This window comes from Pistacia vera, unplaced genomic scaffold (assembly GCF_008641045.1).
Source record: "Pistacia vera cultivar Batoury unplaced genomic scaffold, PisVer_v2 Contig1464, whole genome shotgun sequence".
NCBI classification, from domain to species: domain Eukaryota; kingdom Viridiplantae; phylum Streptophyta; class Magnoliopsida; order Sapindales; family Anacardiaceae; genus Pistacia; species Pistacia vera.
In genome coordinates, this window is record NW_022195537.1 from 1 (window position 1) to 18,736 (window position 18,736).

Sequence of the window (18,736 nt, forward strand, 5' to 3'; positions counted from 1 at the left end):
TCTAGAATGGCCACCATATGTGCTCATAGGGTTCTCACTATCAAGATTTGAAACACTTGATACCCTCATCACGGCTCTACCATTCTAAGGACATATATCAATACATATTGCAATAATAATGATTTACGCGATATAGAATAAAATGCCTTTTATTGATTAATGAACATTATTACAAAGAGTGGAACATGAGGTTCCAGCCATGCCTCCGGTTAGATGGGGCCGTGACACTCAGAGAGAGAGAATACACTCACGTGGCCAAGGGTTCTGAATCCATGCATGACTGAGTCCAATCGACAAAGAATGAGTAGAAGTCACAAAGAGTGGGTTGGTGCTTTGTGATCTCCACCCAGCCGTGCCTCCGGTAAGATGAGGTCGTGACATACAAGTGAGGAAGAATGAGCAAACATGAGAAAGAATAAAAAGAGACAATGAGTAGGATTACGAAGAGTGGGATGAGTACCCAGCCGTGCCTCCGGTAAGATGAGGCCATGACCTACAACAGAAAGTTAATAGAAAAGAGTTATGAGAAAGAGAGACAAAAAGAGAATCAGTAGAAGTCACGTAGAGCGGGAGAAGTCCCAGCCGTGCCTCCAGTAAGATGGGGCCATGACATTCAAAGAGCGAGTTAGTAGAAATGAATTATGAGAATGAGATAATAGAGAGAATGAGAAAGAATGAGAAAGCTTGAGAAAGAATGAGATAGAAAGAGAGAGAGTATGAGAGAGTTTGAGTTAGTAAGAATAGAGAGTAGAAGAAAGAAACATGCAGTTCTTTTGCATTAATTGCATGTACATCTCCTACATGCATGCACCATGAGTTCTTCCATGGTTAGTGAGAGTATAACGAGAATAAGAGAGAGAGAGAACCATGATTTTCCTTCATGGTGAGTATGATGAGAATAAGAGAGAACCATGATTTTCCTTCATGGTGAGTATGATGAGAATAAGAGAGAACCATGATTTTCCTTCATGGTGAGTATGATGAGAATAAGAGAGAACCATGATTTTCCTTCATGGTGAGTAAGCATAAGAGAAGAAGAAAAGAGAGAAAGAAAGAATAAAAAGAGCAGAACAGAGTTAAAGGCGAATAAAAGTATTAGCAAGAAAAAGTAAAACAGTGAGAATTAGAAATAGAAGAACGGTAGAGTAAGGAAAGAACCAAAGAGTGAGTTGTGGGGACAGACAATAGAGGATTTACTTACTGAGCATTGTTGTGCTCACCCCACTGTTCTTCCTTGTTTTGTAGGAATTAGGAGCAGCGGTCGAATAGACGTTAGGGAGCGGAGAGTATTGGCACTACTGTCCACCAGTTATAATATTTTGTATTAAGTAGAAAGTTTTTAATACATAGTATTTTGAGTTTGTAAAGAATTATATTTTATTGAGTAAAGAAAAAAAAATTTGAGCCCACTATTTTCCATACACTATGTATATCTATAATTTACATAGTATGAACTATAAGAATAGTAGTAGAGAGTAGGTGTTACAAGAAAGAACTATTGGAAGAATTTCTCAATGAACAGATAGTGTTTGCTTACAATAACGGTTATCAATCTACAATTAATATGGCTCCTTATGAAACTCTATATGGTAGACGATGTAGATCCCCACTGCACTAGGATGAAATAGGAAGAAAAAATGCTTTGAATGCAGCTCTTGGACCGGAGATAACTCAGAAAATGATGGAAGATATTAAGTTGATCAGGAATAGAATGAAGCAAGCTCAAGACAGACAAAGTGCTATGCAGATTTAAAGAGAAAGGATGTAGAATTTGAAATGGGTGATAAAGTGTTTATTAAGATTTCCCCTTACGAGCGGGTAATGCGGTTTGGTGGTAAAGGAAAACTTGCCCCTAGATACAGTAGCCCCTTTGAAGTATTGCTACAAGTAGGAAAAGTAGCTTACAAATTGGCGCTAGCACCAAATATGAATAAAGTGCATAATGTGTTCCATGTCTCACTGCTTCGAAGGTATATTAGTGATCCCTCCCATATATTAAAAGTAGAAGAAGTGGACTTAGAAGAGAATCTTGTTTATGAGGAGCGTCCAATATTGATATTGGATAGAAAGATTAAATAGCTCCAAAACAAGAGTATTCCATTAGTAAAAGTCCTACGGAGGCATCATAAAGTAGAAGAAGCTACATGGGAAGTAGAGCAAGATGTACGTAACCGTTATCTTGAGTTCTTCATTTGAATTTCGGGGATGAAATTCTTTTTGGAAGGGGAGGGGAGGAATTGTAACACCCACATCAAGGTACGTAATTTTACTTATGCCCTAATACCCTTAGTTGGATTTCTTTGAAGTTACCTTAGACAAATGTGAAGAAAATTCCTTAAAACTTTACTAGGGGTAAAATGGTATTTTCACTCCTAATTAAATGAAAAAGTGGGAAGTGAAATGAAGCAAAATAATGTGAAGAAGATAATAAAAATGAGGGTGATTTAGTAATTGACTAAAGGACATAGATGAAATTTCATAGAAAGTGCAAGGACTAAATGGGAATACATGCTTATATTATTTTATATAAGGCTTTATTTGAAGAAACCCTAACACATCTTCAGCCCTTGTTCACGCCACCTTTACCCCATTTTCTCTCAATTTTCTTCACTAAATTTCAAAGGGAAGTCATAGGATTTGGCTTGGATTTTTGGAGATTTTCAATCCTAAAGCATCCTAAGGTAAGATTCTAGCAAAAGGAGTGTGATTAAACTTTAAAGTTTTAAATTTTCATGGTTTTTATATGATCTAGGTCCAAGAGGAAGAGATTTTGAGCAAAAGGGAAGTGATCTCACATATTCAGGGTAAGTAAACCTAATTTTAACCTTGATTTGAGCAAGACTTGTGTTGAATGAATTTTTGCATGTTTATATGTGATGGTATGAGAGAATTATTGGTTGTTTTTGATGTTTAATGATGCATAAATTCCAGCCATGAGAAGTAGAGTATGGTAATGTGCTGATTTGGTGAAGTTGTGGAAGATTTTGTGTTGAAATTTTTGGAGTGTAGAGAAGTGATGAATTCGGCCTGGTTTGATTCTAAAGTTAGTGAGTTTTTGGCTCACAATTTGGTGGAATTAGAGAGTTGTGGAAGTGTAGCCAACATGGTAGTTGCATGTGCATATGAAGTGTTTGATGAAAATCCAAAGAGAAAATGCATGCATGACTTGGCTAAACCCTAATGAAGAAAGGGCTAGAGAAAGGCAAGAATTGAAGTAGGAAGATTATGTTTGGGCTTAACCAAGTGTAAATGTTAATATTCAAGAGTGCATATTGTTATGCCAAAATTTAATATATCACCTAGTCATGTTGTTCCATGAGAGAAATGGCCCTTAGTGCTTGGTTCTAGCTACTTGAACCTTTACTACTTTTTGATAGCACATCAAAGTGTTAGAGAAGAATTTGCAAGTTAAAGTGTTATTTTGATATGGCAATTGTGATAGTAGAGAATGGTAGAATAAGTCATGACATACCATTATGCCATAATGAATTTGCAAGTTTGTATATGTGAATTTGGAAAGCATATTAAATAATGGGCTTGATCATGCATCTATTGTGCACATGATATATATGTATAGCCTTGATTTAGTAAATGAGAATATGAAAGAATATGTTAGCAAAGAATGAGAAGAAAGAAAAGAAAATGACTAATAATTTTCTTTTAAGCTAACATGCAAGTATGTATATTTTCTCATTTACTAAAGAATGCAAGTGTAGAATTTCCATAGCTTGGAAATTCATGTTGAAATGTGTATAGTATCTCTTTCTATTCTCTTTCTACAACATGCTATGTTATAAGGTTTTTGTGATGGGGAACCCGTGAGTGATAGAGATGCTCACATACACGCCGCCACGAGCGAGCGGCATCAGCAGAGAGATATAGTATTTGTATAGTCCGTGAGTAGTGTATGTGGATGAGGACTGTACTTAGAAGCATACCTACATGCATGCCGCCATGAGCAAGCGGCCACAGCAGAGAGATACAGTAGTTGTATAGTCTGTGAGTAATGCATATAGATGAGGACTATACCCACTCACATGGCCAGGGTTCCAAATCCATGCATTAACCTAGTCCGATTGGCAAACTAGAAAGAAGAAAGAAAAGAAAGAGAAACAAAGAAGAAAAGAAAGAGATACAGCATAAGACACATAAAATAGAAAAGAAAAGAAAGTTCTTTTCTCAGGAAAGTTTATTATTCTGCATATGCATTATACTACTTACATGATTCAGTATTTCTTATGTGCTCAACGATGTACAATTTTATTCATTGTCTTTGCATGCTGATAAGTAGCAAATTAGAGTATCATAAAAGAATGCAGAATATCAAAAAAGAATGAAGAATATTATCAAAGAATAAAGTGAGAAAAGGAAAGTCAGAACATGAGTAACGGAGGAAACACAGTAGTGCAGTTTGGTTTACTTACTGAACAATTAGTGCTCACTCTGTTATTTTACTGTTTTGTAGATACTAGATGATTTACGACCGGGTGGGACATCAAGAAGTGGAGGAGTTTGGCAACACTGTTCAAGATTACCTTGTGTTTACTAAAGTATATCAGTATTTTATGTATATATTTATATGAATTAGAATTAGAATTTCCGAATTTTACATTATGTATATATGTTTATAAAAGTTATTTAGTGGATTTTATCTTATATTTCTCAAAGAATTACTAGCTATACAGTATATTACAGGAAGAAACTATTATAGATAAGAAGGGTGTTTGTCCTCACTGTGGGAATCCTAGCCATTGGAGGAAACATTGCAAGGCCTTCCTAGCAAAAAGGAAGAAGAATGTTACTTCTTCGTCTGGTACGTTCTTGATTGAGATCAACTTCTCCCATCAACATCTTGGGTCATTAACATAGGATGTGGTACTCACATTTGTTATAATGTGTAGAGACTATGGTAGAGTAGATTGCTCGCCGAGGGAGAGGTGGACCTACCAGTTTAAAGTTGGACTTTTTGGCCAACTTTAAACTCCTTCCTAGAGATCATCTTATCATGAAAAGCCTTCGTCTTTTCCTTGTAAATCCTTGCACTCTCATAGGCATCATTGCGAATTTCCTCTAACTCTTAGAGTTGCAACTTCATGTGTTCTCCACTTTCATCCATCTTCATGTTGAAACTCTTGATTGCCCAATAAGCCTTGTGTTCTAACTCAACTAGAAGGTGGCATGCTTTCCCAAACAACAACCGATAAGGTGACATACCAATGGGCATCTTATATGCAGTCCTATACGCCCACAAGGCATCATCCAAGCACAAACTCCAATCTTTTCTACTACGCAAACTCCAATCTTTTCTACTTGGATTGACCGTCTTTTCAATGATGGACTTGATCTCTTGATTTGACACTTTCGCTTGTCCACTAGTTTGTGGATGATAGGTAGTTGACACCTTGTGGGTCACATGATACTTTCTTAGCAAAGCCTCCACAGTTCAATTGCAAAAGTAAGTGCCTCGATCACTTATTAGAGCTCTTGGAATTCCAAACCCGAAGAATATGTTAGACTTGATAAAATCTGCAACAACTTTAGAATCACCAGTCCTGGTAGCTTTAGCTTCCACCCATTTCGAGACATAATCAATAGTAAGCAAAATATAAACATAACCGAAAGATACAGGGAACAGTCCCATGAAATTGATGCCCCAAACATCAAAAATTTTGCAAAATAGTATGGGGGTTTGGGGCATCTCATTCCTTTGGGACATATTACCTGTCTTTTGACAATTATCGCATGACTTACAGAAAGAATATGAATCTTGAAATAAAGACGGCCAATAGAAACCATGTTCTAGCACTTTTCTCGCCATCCTCTTAGCTCCAAAGTGACCTCCACATGCATAAGAATGACAAAAGGTGAGAATGGAAATAATTTCATTTCATGAACACACATTCTTATCACTTGATCTGCACAATGCTTCCATAAATAGGGGTCATCCCACACATAGTATTTGACATCACTCTTGATCTTGTCTCTTTAAGCCTTAGACAAACCAGGAGGTAAGATATTAGTAACCAAATAATTTACAAGATTTGCATACCAAGGTAATGTCACACTCGTGGAGAACAATTGCTTGTCAAGGAACGTTTTTTGCAAATGAAGTTCATCCTCCACATCAACTAAACGACTCAAATGATCTGCGACATGATTTTTTGTCCCTCTTTTGTCTTTGATCTCCAAATCAAATTCACTCAAGAGAAGTATCCATCTTATTAATCTTGGTTTTGCCTCTTTCTTCGTCATCAAATAACGCAAAGCTGCATGATCAGAGTAAACAATGATTTTAGGACCAAGCAAATAAGATCGAAATTTTTCTAAAGCAAAAACAATAGTTAAAAGTTCTTTCTCAGTAGTACAGTAATTTCTTTGGGCATCATTCAAAGTCCTTGAAGCATAATAAATGGCATCAGATGCTTTTCCAATCCTTTAACCCAAAACAGCGCCTATTGCATAATCACTTGCGTCGCACGTTATCTCGAAAGGAACGTTCTAGTCAGCGGGCTAGATAATTTGGGGTATTAGTCAACAGTTCCTTCAGCTTATCAAACGCCTTTTTACATGCCTCATCGAACTCAAAAGCCACATCCTTTTATAGCAACTTGCATAGGGGTAATGCTATTTTGGAGAAGTCCTTGATGAATCTTCGGTAAAAACCTGCATGTCCAAGAAAAGAATGAACCTCCCGTACACTAGTGGGATAAGGTAAAGATTGAATAATATCAATTTTGGCTTTATCTACCTCAATTCCCCTAGGTGAAACAACATGACCCAAAACTATACCTTGGTCAACCATAAAATGACATTTTTCAGAATTTAACACAGGGTTAGTTTCTATGTATCTTTGAAGAACAAGTGTAAGGTTATGCAAACAATTATCAAAGGAGTCTCCATAAACTATGAAATCATCCATAAAGACTTCTATGATATGCTCAATATAATATGAAAACATGCTAACCATACACCTTTGGAAAGTGGTTGGGGCATTGCAAAGGCCAAAGGGCATGTGACGATATGCAAAAGTTCCGAATGGGCATGTAAAAGTCATATTCTCTTGATCCTTCGGAGCAATTGCAATATGAAAATAACTTGAATAACCATCAAGGAAACAATAGTAAGAATGACCAGCTAACCTTTAAAGCATTTGATTAATAAAAGGTAAAGGGAAGTGGTCTTTGCAGGTTATAGCATTTAATTTTCTATAATCTATACAAACCCGCCACCCATTCTGAACACGGGTAGGAATTAACGCATCATTATGATTTTTCACAACAGTTATTCCAGTCTTTTTAGGAACCACTCGAACCGGGCTAACCCAGTTGCTATCTGAAATAGGATAAATCACTCAAACTTCAAAAAGTTTGAGGATCTCTTTTTTCACTACATCCATCATGGGCGGGTTCAATCTTCTTTGTGGTTGACGGAAAGGTTTTGCTCCTTCTTCAAGTAAGATATGATGCATGCATGTAGACAGGCTAATTCCTTTAATATCTGTAATTGTCCAACCAATAGCTGTCTTATGCTCCTTAAGGACCTGCACAAGCTTTTCTTCTTGTGATGCACTAAGTTTACTGGAGATGATCACCGGTAACGTTCCTCCATCTCCAAGGAACATGTACTTGAGGTAACTAGGGAGAGGCTTCAAATCTGGAATAAGGGCCTACAAAACAGAGGGTAAAGGCCTCTCGTTAGAAATTGGTAATGCAATATAAGGAACGTTACCTGACTGCTATAACTTTGGAAAATCATTCAACACTACAACAGTTTCCTGCAAATCAGTACTCAAGGCTAACTCCTCATTCTCTTTCTCAAGATGCTTACTAATGGTAACTTCCAATCCATTTTTTCCATCAAGTTCAAAAATTTCCTATGCTAAAGAATCAATCAGATCAATAGAATAATTAGGATTATCATCATCAAGATATTTCATGGCATCATAAAAATTAAACTTAACAATTTCACCATCAAATTCCATAGTAAGTGTGCCACTATGAACATCTATCTTAGTCTTGGATGTTTTTAAGAAGGGTCTTCCTAACAAAATAGGAGCAGTTTGATCACCATTTTCCATATCAAGCACATAGAAATCAGTAGGGAAAACTAAATCATTAACTTGTACCAGAATATCCTCAACTACACTCTTAGGATAGGCATTAGATCTATCAGCTAATTGAATCACAACACCAGTTTTATTCAAAGGTCCAAGTTTCAAAGAAGCATATATAGAATATGGCATGACATTGATAGAAGCTCTTAAATCTATCATGGCCTTCTCAAATATAGTGTTACCTAACGTACAAGGGATAGTAAACATACCTGGATCTTTGCACTTTGTAGGGAGTTTTCTCTGAATAACTGCAGAAACATTCTCTCCTACTCTCACATTTTCACACCCTTTAAGTTTTTGTTTCCTCTTAATTGTACACAATTCTTTCAGGAATTTAGCATAATGAGGTACTTGTGTAATAGCATCTAAAAGTGAAATATTTACCTCACATCTACGAAAAGTCTCATATAAATCTCTATTTTGCTCATCTTTTCTAGATTCTGCTAAAGCTTGAGGAAAAGGAGGTATTGGTTTATAATAAAAAAACTTACGCTTAGGAACGCCATCGTCGTTGGGAACGTTCTTGTCTACAATGACATTTTTCTCCTTTTCTTGCTTCGATGATGCAGGGGCTACCTTTATTGGAATCTCACCCTTTTTATCACTTCTCAAGACGATTGTACTTGCATTTTCTCTTGGATTTACCACCGTTTGAGAGGGTAATTTCCCCAAACTTTGCGCCTCTAGCTTACTTATTGCAGTTGCCATCTGGCCCATCTGATTCTCCAAACTTTGGACACTAGCCCTTGTCTCCCGTTGAAATTGCAAAGTATTGGTGGAAAGAGACTTAACAATATCTTCTAAAGGCATAGCAAAATTAGAAGTTTGGCTCGGTTGTTGTCTAGGGAGGTATGGCTGCTTATATTGTTGGTAACTTGGGCAGTTTTGAGTCACAGGCTGATTTACTTGTGGATTCCCATAGCTAAGATTGGGGTGATCCCTCCATCCCGGGTTAGATGTTCTCGAATATGGATCATACTTCCCTTGTGGTTGTCTAGGAAAACCACCTATTGCATTCACTTGCTCAATGGGCTCCTCTTGAAGAGTGGGATACATATCAGTTGGACGCCCTACTACCAAACAAATCCGACAAGGCTTAGCCGTTTGCATATTACCTACAGCCATCTTACAAACAAGAGAAGTTAGACTCGCAATTTTTTGTTTAAGGGAGGAAATATTTACCTCATTATCACGCCTAGATGGAAGGTCAAGCCTAGTGCCAAATTGTTGAGAATTGGCCGCCATATTTGCAATCAAGTTTCTCGTGGCCTCAGGAGTTTTATCCACCAAAGCTCCTCTACTAGTAGCATCAATCATGCTCCTATCAGTGTGTAGAAAGCCTTCATAGAAACACTGGATAAGTAATTGCTCACTAATTTGATGATGGGGGCAGCTTGCACATAATTTCTTAAAACGTTCCTAGTATTCGTGTAGGGACTCTCCATTGTGTTGCCTTACACCACAAATTTCTTTTCTAATGTTGGCCGCCCTTGAAGTTGGGAAATATTTCTCTAAAAACAACCTCTTCATCTCATTCCATGTGGTAATACTCCCGGAGGGTAGATAATAAAGCCAATCCTTAGCCGAATCCTTCAAACAAAACGGGAAGGCTCTTAATTTAATTTGCTCTTCAGTCATCCCCGTAGGTTTCATACTCGTGCATACCACATGAAGCTCCTTTAAATGCTTGTGAGGATCTTCACCTACAAGGCCATGAAATGTGGGCAAGAGATGTATTAGTCTAGATTTTAATTCAAAAGTAGTAGTAGCATCTAAAATAGGGAACGTTATGCATAAAGGTGGTTGATTCAAATCAGGGGCAGCAAGCTCTTTCAAAGTTCGATTTCTAGCCATGACTTCCTCCTCTTCTAAATCAGAGTTGCTAGCAAATTGGGAATCAAGAGCCAAATTGTTTTCCTCTGAATTTCTCCGAGCTTCCTTCCTTAACCTGTGCAAAGTGCTCTCTATTTCTAGGTCGAATGTTAAATCACCAAGATGAGAGGACCTGGTTATAAAACAAAAAATCTCACAAAAGAAATAGAAAAAATAAATGACAAATAATGAAAACCGACTAGAAAATCTAAAAAAAAAATTTATTTTTTTATGACCAAAAACAAAAAAATGGCCAAAAACCCTATCAAATGTTGTTTTTTGGCCTCGATAGGGTGGGGCTAGTGAATCCTTTATGGTTTAACTAGTCCTGTGTAGAATTTTGTTTTCTTCAAAACAGGTACTCGCACCGCTCCTAATTCCATTAAAAATCCTGCTGTAAACAGTACTACCGAAATTTTTTTTTTATTTTTGAAAAAAAACAAGAACAAAATAAGAATCACAAGAAGCACAAAAACAAAAAATCAACTGGAATCACTCCCCGGAAATGGTGCCAAAATATGGTGTGCTGTTGCAGGCAACCAAAATTAAAATCTATAATTAAAAAAAAAAAAAAATACATATAGTAGTGCGAGTAAGGATTGTTCCCACAGACAGTGTCTACCCTAGTTTTATGCAACGTGAACAAGGATTTTTTTTGGGGGGGGGGGTGTTTGGTATAACAAAAACAATTTCAGGAAAAACAACCAAGGAACAATTCAAATTAAATTATGGAAATCGATGAAAAGAATAAACCTTGGTCTAAGTCAACATCCACCATCGGAATTTTACAACTGATCATCGATGCAAGTATATATCAATTCATACTTTGAATATTCATTGTTAGAACTATTTTCCTATCTCTCCTTAGTTGCAGTTAATTAGGAAACAAGCGATCTAATTAATCTTACTACTAAACAACCCAAGACAAGCGCTAAAGGTTTAATCTAGTAGCAGCCTTAAGAACTACAGAGATTGATGAAGTTGAACAACGCAAACACAAGCGGTTGTATTTAATTTAGTCGAGCGTTCTTCTTAAAATTTAATAATTCCTAACGCAGCAAATTCTTAAATTTTAGTTACTTCACAAATTAGAGGGATCAAACAATTACAGATTTGATATCTAATTTAGTGATAGATTGCAACAAATAATAAACTAGTAGGCCTCCTAGTAATTAAATGAGACAATCATGAAAATAGTCATAGAAGAACATCCAATACTCAAAGCGTATATTGAACACTAAAAACATATTAGATCTCATGGTTTTATTGATTCCGAGGGCTCCGTTTCCTTCGACCAAGGCATGAAAATTTAGCCGCTTATGGTTATCATGAAAACTTAAAGGAGAAGTTGAAGAAAAGGGGAAGGAGAGGCGTGTGTAGTATCCCCTAGTCTGATCTCTCTCCCCCTCTTAAAATATCTAATTCAAAAATTTGAATTCTACTCAATCTCTTAAAAATATTCTAAGTTTTATCCTAAAATAACATGTATCCAAATCTGATTAATTAAAAATAAAATAAAGTCCTAATATAACTAGGAAAGTGGTGTTTCCAGTTGTAACTTTCATCCACCAGATCTTCAAAACTTCCAATAATAAACCGCATATTTGAGTCCGAAATCACCTAATTAGTTTCATTTTGCGTTTAACGCCTCCATTTGCATCCTAAATCAAAATAAAATAATAATGAGTACATTTAGGCACCAAATAAGTATAAAATACTAGACATTAAAGGGGTAAAATATGACATTTTGCATTCTCATCAAATATAAAATATAACAATGGAATGGTAAAACCACCTCTCTTTAGTTTGATAACTGGCACCCGAATGACACCCTTGTTTTCATCTATGGGAAAAGGATTATTTGTGATGCAGGGATTGCTAAGGATGCTAAGGTGAGTGCTGTGATTGATGAATGCAATTAGAAGTGGCCAATTGCCAACTCTTGGGCTCTTATTGACATGAGGAATTATGTGAATTCCTAATGTTGACAAAAAGATTTGATAGATATCCTCACCTTTGGGGGATTTCTCTACCAAATCAGCTTGGGAGAAAATTAGAGGAAGAAGAGAAAAAGTTGAGTGGTGTGACTTGGTGTGGTTCTCAAAGGCTATTCCAAGATACTCTATGATCTTATGGATGGCTATAAAGGAGAGATTACATACAAAGGACAGGTTGATGAGGTATGGGGTTGCTACTAATGCTCATTGTTGCTTTTGTAACTCATTTATGGAATCTCTTGACCGTTTATTTTTTGCATGCCCTTTTTCTAAGTCTATTTGGAGCAAGATCCTTATGTTTGCTGACCTTGGCTATGTGATTAGACCCTAGCATGATTACATCCCCCATTTGGCAAGGAAATGGAAAGGTAAAAGTCTAAAATTCACTTTGGGTAGGCTTTGTTTAGGGGCTACTGTAACACCCCCCTCCAACCGAGTACCCTCTAAGTATCCCATTAGGATGAAAAGTTAGAGGATTCACGCTTAGAAGGTTGTGTAATTTAAAATGTAAATTCTGGTTACAAACATGTACTATATGAAAATAAATAAATCAAAACTTCTCCTCTCATTTACATTACTTTCTTAATCAACCTGTCAAAATATGACTATATATGAAAAATATGGTTTAAAGAAAACATCTACATGAATTTTTTAATAGTGGAAGCAAATATAAAATATCTCCCATCATTTATAACTAAAACATATTTATTATTTCATAAAACTTAGATTATAAACATTAAACTATATACATTAAATTCAAAAGCAACATCCTTTATATAACATCATAAGTTTAATTATAACAAAAGTTAACATGCATGCCCCCAAGCCTTCTTGACTGATGCTCGCCATTACCGCTTTAACCATTACCTGTAAAACATGGAACTAGGGAAATAGTGTTAATCACTCAGTAAGGGTATCGATCATTTAACCATATATAATATTCTTAAACTTGGAAAGCATTTTATTTACTTGTACATGAACCAAACATTAATAATATAGATGTAATATAACATAGCATATTCAATTCATATCATAATGCATAGTATAATCCAGGTAATGCTTTCCTTTAATGTTCATGAATAATGCACTTCAATGCCATGTCACAACCGGGGGCCATCCTCTATCTTGCCACCTTCGGGTTCAAGGGCTTTACCCATGCGTCGGACATGTCCAAGGTATTGTTCGCTATGGGCCCTTCTGACCACGCCTCCTTCAGACCCTCACGGCTTTGTTTCACTTCGTGGTCTTTTTTTCCACCTTGCGAACGCCTCCCCCATGACTTGAACCTTGGACTTATACCTTGGCCAAGTAATACGAGTACCATTGGGCTAATAGCACATAAAAATGAAAAGACTATTTTACCCTTGGACAACCCGGTGGGGTTTACAGCTATGGTTTATTGGATTCGGAGGGAGTAGAATTCGCAAATTTTTGGGGGTGACTATAAGGATTCCTTCACCATAATTGATGCTATCAAAAGTGTTGTGAGAGGCAAAGCTATGGACCTTAGGAACGTCAAAGCATCCTACAGTGATAGGAAGTTGACAGATGATTGGGGCCTCCCTAGATCTATTTTCAATGACGTTCTTTAAGTTCCCAACATCGTTTGAAGATTGGATTATGAAGGGTAATGCATAATGGTTTTTTCTTGGTTGTATTTGTTTCATTTGTAAAGAGTTTGATCTCGTGTTTTGTTTTTTTATATAATCCTAACCTAGGGAGTTGCCCTATGGTAGGTGGAATTTTTTGGTGTTCTGTTTGCTTTCCTCTTGGTGTTTATCTCCCTATGTGGTTTAAGATAAACCCCAAAAGGTGATAGCCATTTATAGGTTTGTTTCTTTTGATTCCTATTTTCGGGGCATGTCCCAAAATAGGCTAGCCGCCTTTTATTAGGCCTTTGTACATTTTTTTTTTTAATATAATTACTTACTTAACAAAAAAAAAAAAAACCCTAAACCCTAAATCCTAAAAAACTCAAAACCCTGAACTCTAAAGATGAAAAAACCATAAGCCCTAAACCTTAAACCCTAAATAACCCAAAACGCTAAAAAATGCCAAACCCTTAACTCTAAAAAAAACCTATACCCTAAACAACACTAAACCCTAAACCCTAAATAACATTAAATTGTAAACCCTAAAAAACCTTAAACCTTAAACCCTAAAAAACACCAAACCCGAAACCCAAAAAAACTTAAACCCTAAACACTAAACCCTAAAAAAACCAGAACCCTAAAAAATGCTAAACCCTAAAGCCTAAAAACCTTAAACCTTGAACCATAAAAAGGGCTAAACCCTGAACCCTAAAAAATGCCAAACCCTAAACCCTAAAAAACCCTATGTAATGACTCTTTCTCTAGCTAGTATACTCGTAAAATAAACAGTAAAACTCACTAAATATAAATATTACAAAAATATACATGTAGATGAGTATAAAATAATGGGCCCAATTTTTTCTTTATATATACAAAACTATACGTAGTGTAAATAAATTTCTCAAGAAGCTCAACAGTGTTGCCCAACCCTTCCGTATCTTGACATTCCAAGCGACCGCATCTTATCTACTACCTACAAAACATTGAAAACAATGGGGTGAGCACTAATTGCTCAGTAAGTAAACCCGCTATGCTACCCTTCTATCTCCGTTGCTCATATTCTGAATTCTTTCCTTACATCACAGTTCTCTCTTCTTCTTTGTTCTTTTCTATTCTTTCTCTATTGCTCATATTCTGAATACTTTCCTTACATTACACTTCTCTCTTCTTCTCTGTTCTTTCTCTATTCTTTTTCTGTTCTATTTCTTTGTTCTTTAACTATTCTTGTTTCTCACTTACTAACATGTAAGCACAATTAGAGAAACTAATTCTGAATAATATGAATGCCATGATGCATGTGCATAAATGCATAAAGAATGCAGTTTCTTTTCTGTTTCTATTTCTCTTCTTTCTTTCTATGTTCTATTCTTTCTTTCTTTCTCTCTGTTCTTTCTTTCTGTGTTCTATTCTTTCTTTCTATTCTTTCTTTCTATTCTTTCTTTCTTTCTATTCTTTCTTTCTATTCTTTCTTTCTTTCTATGCCAATCGGACTCGGTTGAGGCATGGATCTAGAACTCTGACAATGTGAGTGGGTACAGTCCTCATCTACATGCACTTCTATCAGACTGTATAACTCTTCTTTCTAATTCTGAAGCCGCTCACTAAAGGCGGCGTGCATGTAAGTGAATTTTGTTGGTATAGTTCTCATCCATATACACTTCTAACGAACTGTACACTTACTTTTTTCTGATTTTGAGGCCGCTCATTGAAGGCGGTGTGTATGTGGGACTATTCTTCTCTGTCACTCACGGGTTCCCTATCGCATCAACCTTCTCTTCTCTTATCTTTTTACAATTAATTCTTTTCTTTCTTTTTCTTTATTCTTTACTATTCTCATCCATGTGTATGTGCATGGAACTATGCTCATTCTTTGCTATTCTTTCTAAATGCAAATGTGAGAATGTGAGAATGCATTATGGCATATAAAAATATCATTAGAGAACTAGTATTTTGTACCAACAACATTCCTATACTTGAAATCAATCATAGATTATTAGACTACAAAATATTTTGAGGTAGTGATTCTGCATAGGTCATATTCAAGAAGGCATATCTCGAGTTATACACATCGGATTGCTATGATCTTGGTCTCATTTTAAAGCTTAGAGACAAGGCTACAATGTTTATGTTTAGGTCTCAACCCAGTTCAATCGGTAAGATGCCCAAAAATCACTCAGAAGGTCATGGCTGTGACAGGGCAACCATGGTAACATGTTTTCTCTTAGGATTTTTATCAAACAAATTGCATGTATACTCAAACTCTATTTGCCTACACTTCTACTTCTTTCTCAAGCCACCAATATTTGGAGCAAAACTCCATTAAATCAACACTAAACCTGGCCAAGAAACTACACTCCATAAAGTCTACTCAAACTCTTTCTAAATTCAACCAAACTTCCATCAATCACCATATAGGCAAAGTCTACATTCTCATGGCTGAATTTTAATTATCATCAAGTATCAATCTCATCAAAACTTCTCAAAAACATAAGCACATACATACATGTACAAATCTCTACAAACTTACTCAAATCAAACTTAGGGTTGGATTTACTTACCTTGATCTTGGGTAGTTCCACACTAGAAACTCTCTCTTTGGGTAGATCTCTTCTTCTTGAACCCTAAGCATATAACTATAAGAATTCAACACTTTAAAAATTAATCTCACATCATATTGCAAGAACTCTTACCTTTGGATGTTAGGATTGAATATCTACCAAAATCCAACCAAAAATCCTCTAAATTCCTTGGAAATTGATGAAGAAAATGAGAGAATTGGAGATGAAAGTGGCATGTGAGGGAGTAGAGAATGATATGGTTTTCAGAGATGAACTCAAAATATCTCATTTATTACTTCACTTTCCCATTTGCCCTTGCACTTTCTATGAAATTCCACCTATGTCCCAGTCAATTACAATAATGCCCTCATTTTTATCATTCTCCATGAAATTCATCTCTTTTCACTCTCCACTTTTTCAACAATTATGAGTGAAAAGACCATTTTACCAATGAAATTTAAGGCATTTTCTTCACACCTGTTCAAGATACCTAACAAAATTCAACTACGGGTATTAGGGAATACGTAAAGCTACGTACCTTGATGTGGGAGTTATATTCTCCCCCGTTACAAGAATTTCGTCCTCAAAATTCAAAAGAACAACTCAGGGTGGCGGTTGCTTATCTTGCTCTACCTCCCATGTTGTCTTGTACCTTAGATTCCTCCATAGGACTTTTACTAGTGGAAAACTTTTGTTTCGGAGTCTTAATCTTTCTGTTTAAGATCTACTTATGCTCCTCATAAACGAGATTTCTTCTAAGTCCACTTCTTGTACTTTTAGTATATGAAAGGGATCACTGACATACCTTCGAAGCATTGATACATGGGAATATGTGCACTCTATCCATATTTGGTGGTAGCGCCAATTTGTAAGCTACCTTTCCACTCGTTGTAACACTTCAAAGGACCAATGAATCTAGGTGCTAGTTTTCCTTTATCACCAAACCGCATAAATCCGCATAGCTCTTTTGTAACGCCCACATGGATGTACATAATTTAATTTATGTTTTATACCTTTAGTTAATTTTTTTTTTTTTTTTTTTTTTTTTTTTTTTTTTGCTAAAGTTATTTTGAGAAAATGTGAAGAAAATGCCTTAAACTACATTAAGGGTAAATTGTCTTTTCACTCAAAATTAGTTGAAAAAGTAGGGAGTGAAAGAGATAGAATTCTGATGGAGAATGTATTAAAAAGAGGCATTATGGTAATTGACTAAGGGACATAGATGAAATTTTAAAGAAAGTGCAAGGGCAAAATGGGAAAGTATGCATATTAATATGAGATATTAAGAGTACAAGCAAAAAGACCTATCATTTTCTACTCCCTCTCACGCCACTTCACTCTCAATTTCTCTTATCTCTTTCAAATTTCCAAGGGATTTTAGAGGGCTTTTGGTTGGATTTTGGTGGAGATTTGATCCTAAGCACCCAAAGTATAGAATTCTTGCAATATATGTGAAATTAATTTTAAAGTGTTGAATTCTTATAGTGTTTATGCTTAGGGTTTTAGAGAGAGACAAGTCTGCCAAAGAAAGAGAAATTCTAGTGGAATACTCAAGCATAAAGTAAGTAAATCCTACCCTAATGATGATTTAAGTTATGTTGTGTAGAGAACTTTCTTATGCATATATAGTGTTATATGTAAAATTGTTGATAGATTTGGTGTTGAATAATTATTGAAACCTATCCATAAGAGTTGTGTTGGTGTAGTTGTTATTTGATGAATGTTTGGATGAGTTTGGAAGAATTGAAGTGAAAATTTTGAATGTGTATTTTGGGCAGATTTGGTTTTTTAATTATGGAGGAGTTTATTCCAAATTTTTGGTGGCCTAAAATAGAGATAAAAGTGTAGCCAAATTAGTGTTGATTTGTGCACATGAATTGTTTGATGAAATGCCAAAGAGAAGTGCATGTATGAGAATGATTATGTGTTACTTTGGGATGAGTTTGTAGATGGTAGAGAATGACATGTTTGCATTCCATAATGCATAATTGCATTTAAATATGTGAATTTAGAAAGAATTATAAGCATGAAACCATCAACATGCATACATATTCATAAGAGCATGAAAAAACCTAAAATATGTTAAAGAGAAAATAGAAAGAAGTGAGAAGTGAGAATATTAAAGATATTAAAGATATTCAAATCTGAATTTTTCTTAAAGAAGTGTAAAAAAAAGATAAAAAGAAGAGAAGGTTGTTGCAATGGGGAGCCGTGAGTGACATAGTCCCACATGCACGCTGCCTTTAGTGAGTGGCCTTAGAATTCAAAAAGAAGAATTGGACAGTCCGTTAGAACTGTGTGTGGATGAGGACTGTACCCAGGATTAGAGAATTCACTCACACGGCCAAGGCTCCAAATCCATGCCTCAACCGAGTCCAATCGGCAAGAATAGAAAGAAGGAATAGAAAAGAAAGAAAAGAAAGAAAGAATAGAAAAGAAAGAAAAGAAATAAATAAATAAATAAATAAAGAAAAAGAAATAGAAATAGAAAACAGAATAAGAAAAATAGAAAAGAAAATGCATACTTTATGCATTTGTGCATTTGCATCATGAATATGCATAATACCATGCTCATTATCATGGGTAGTGAAAAAATTAGGAAAC

General features: G+C 35.7%; 1 non-coding gene across 1 annotated transcript; it reads left to right on the forward strand.

The window, feature by feature from the left end:
• Positions 1 to 9,488: 9,488 nt before the first annotated feature.
• LOC116123975 lies at positions 9,489 to 9,595 on the forward strand. Its single transcript, XR_004127144.1, has one exon. It is a non-coding gene; the product is annotated as a small nucleolar RNA R71 (small nucleolar RNA).
• The last annotated feature ends 9,141 nt before the right edge of the window (positions 9,596 to 18,736 follow it).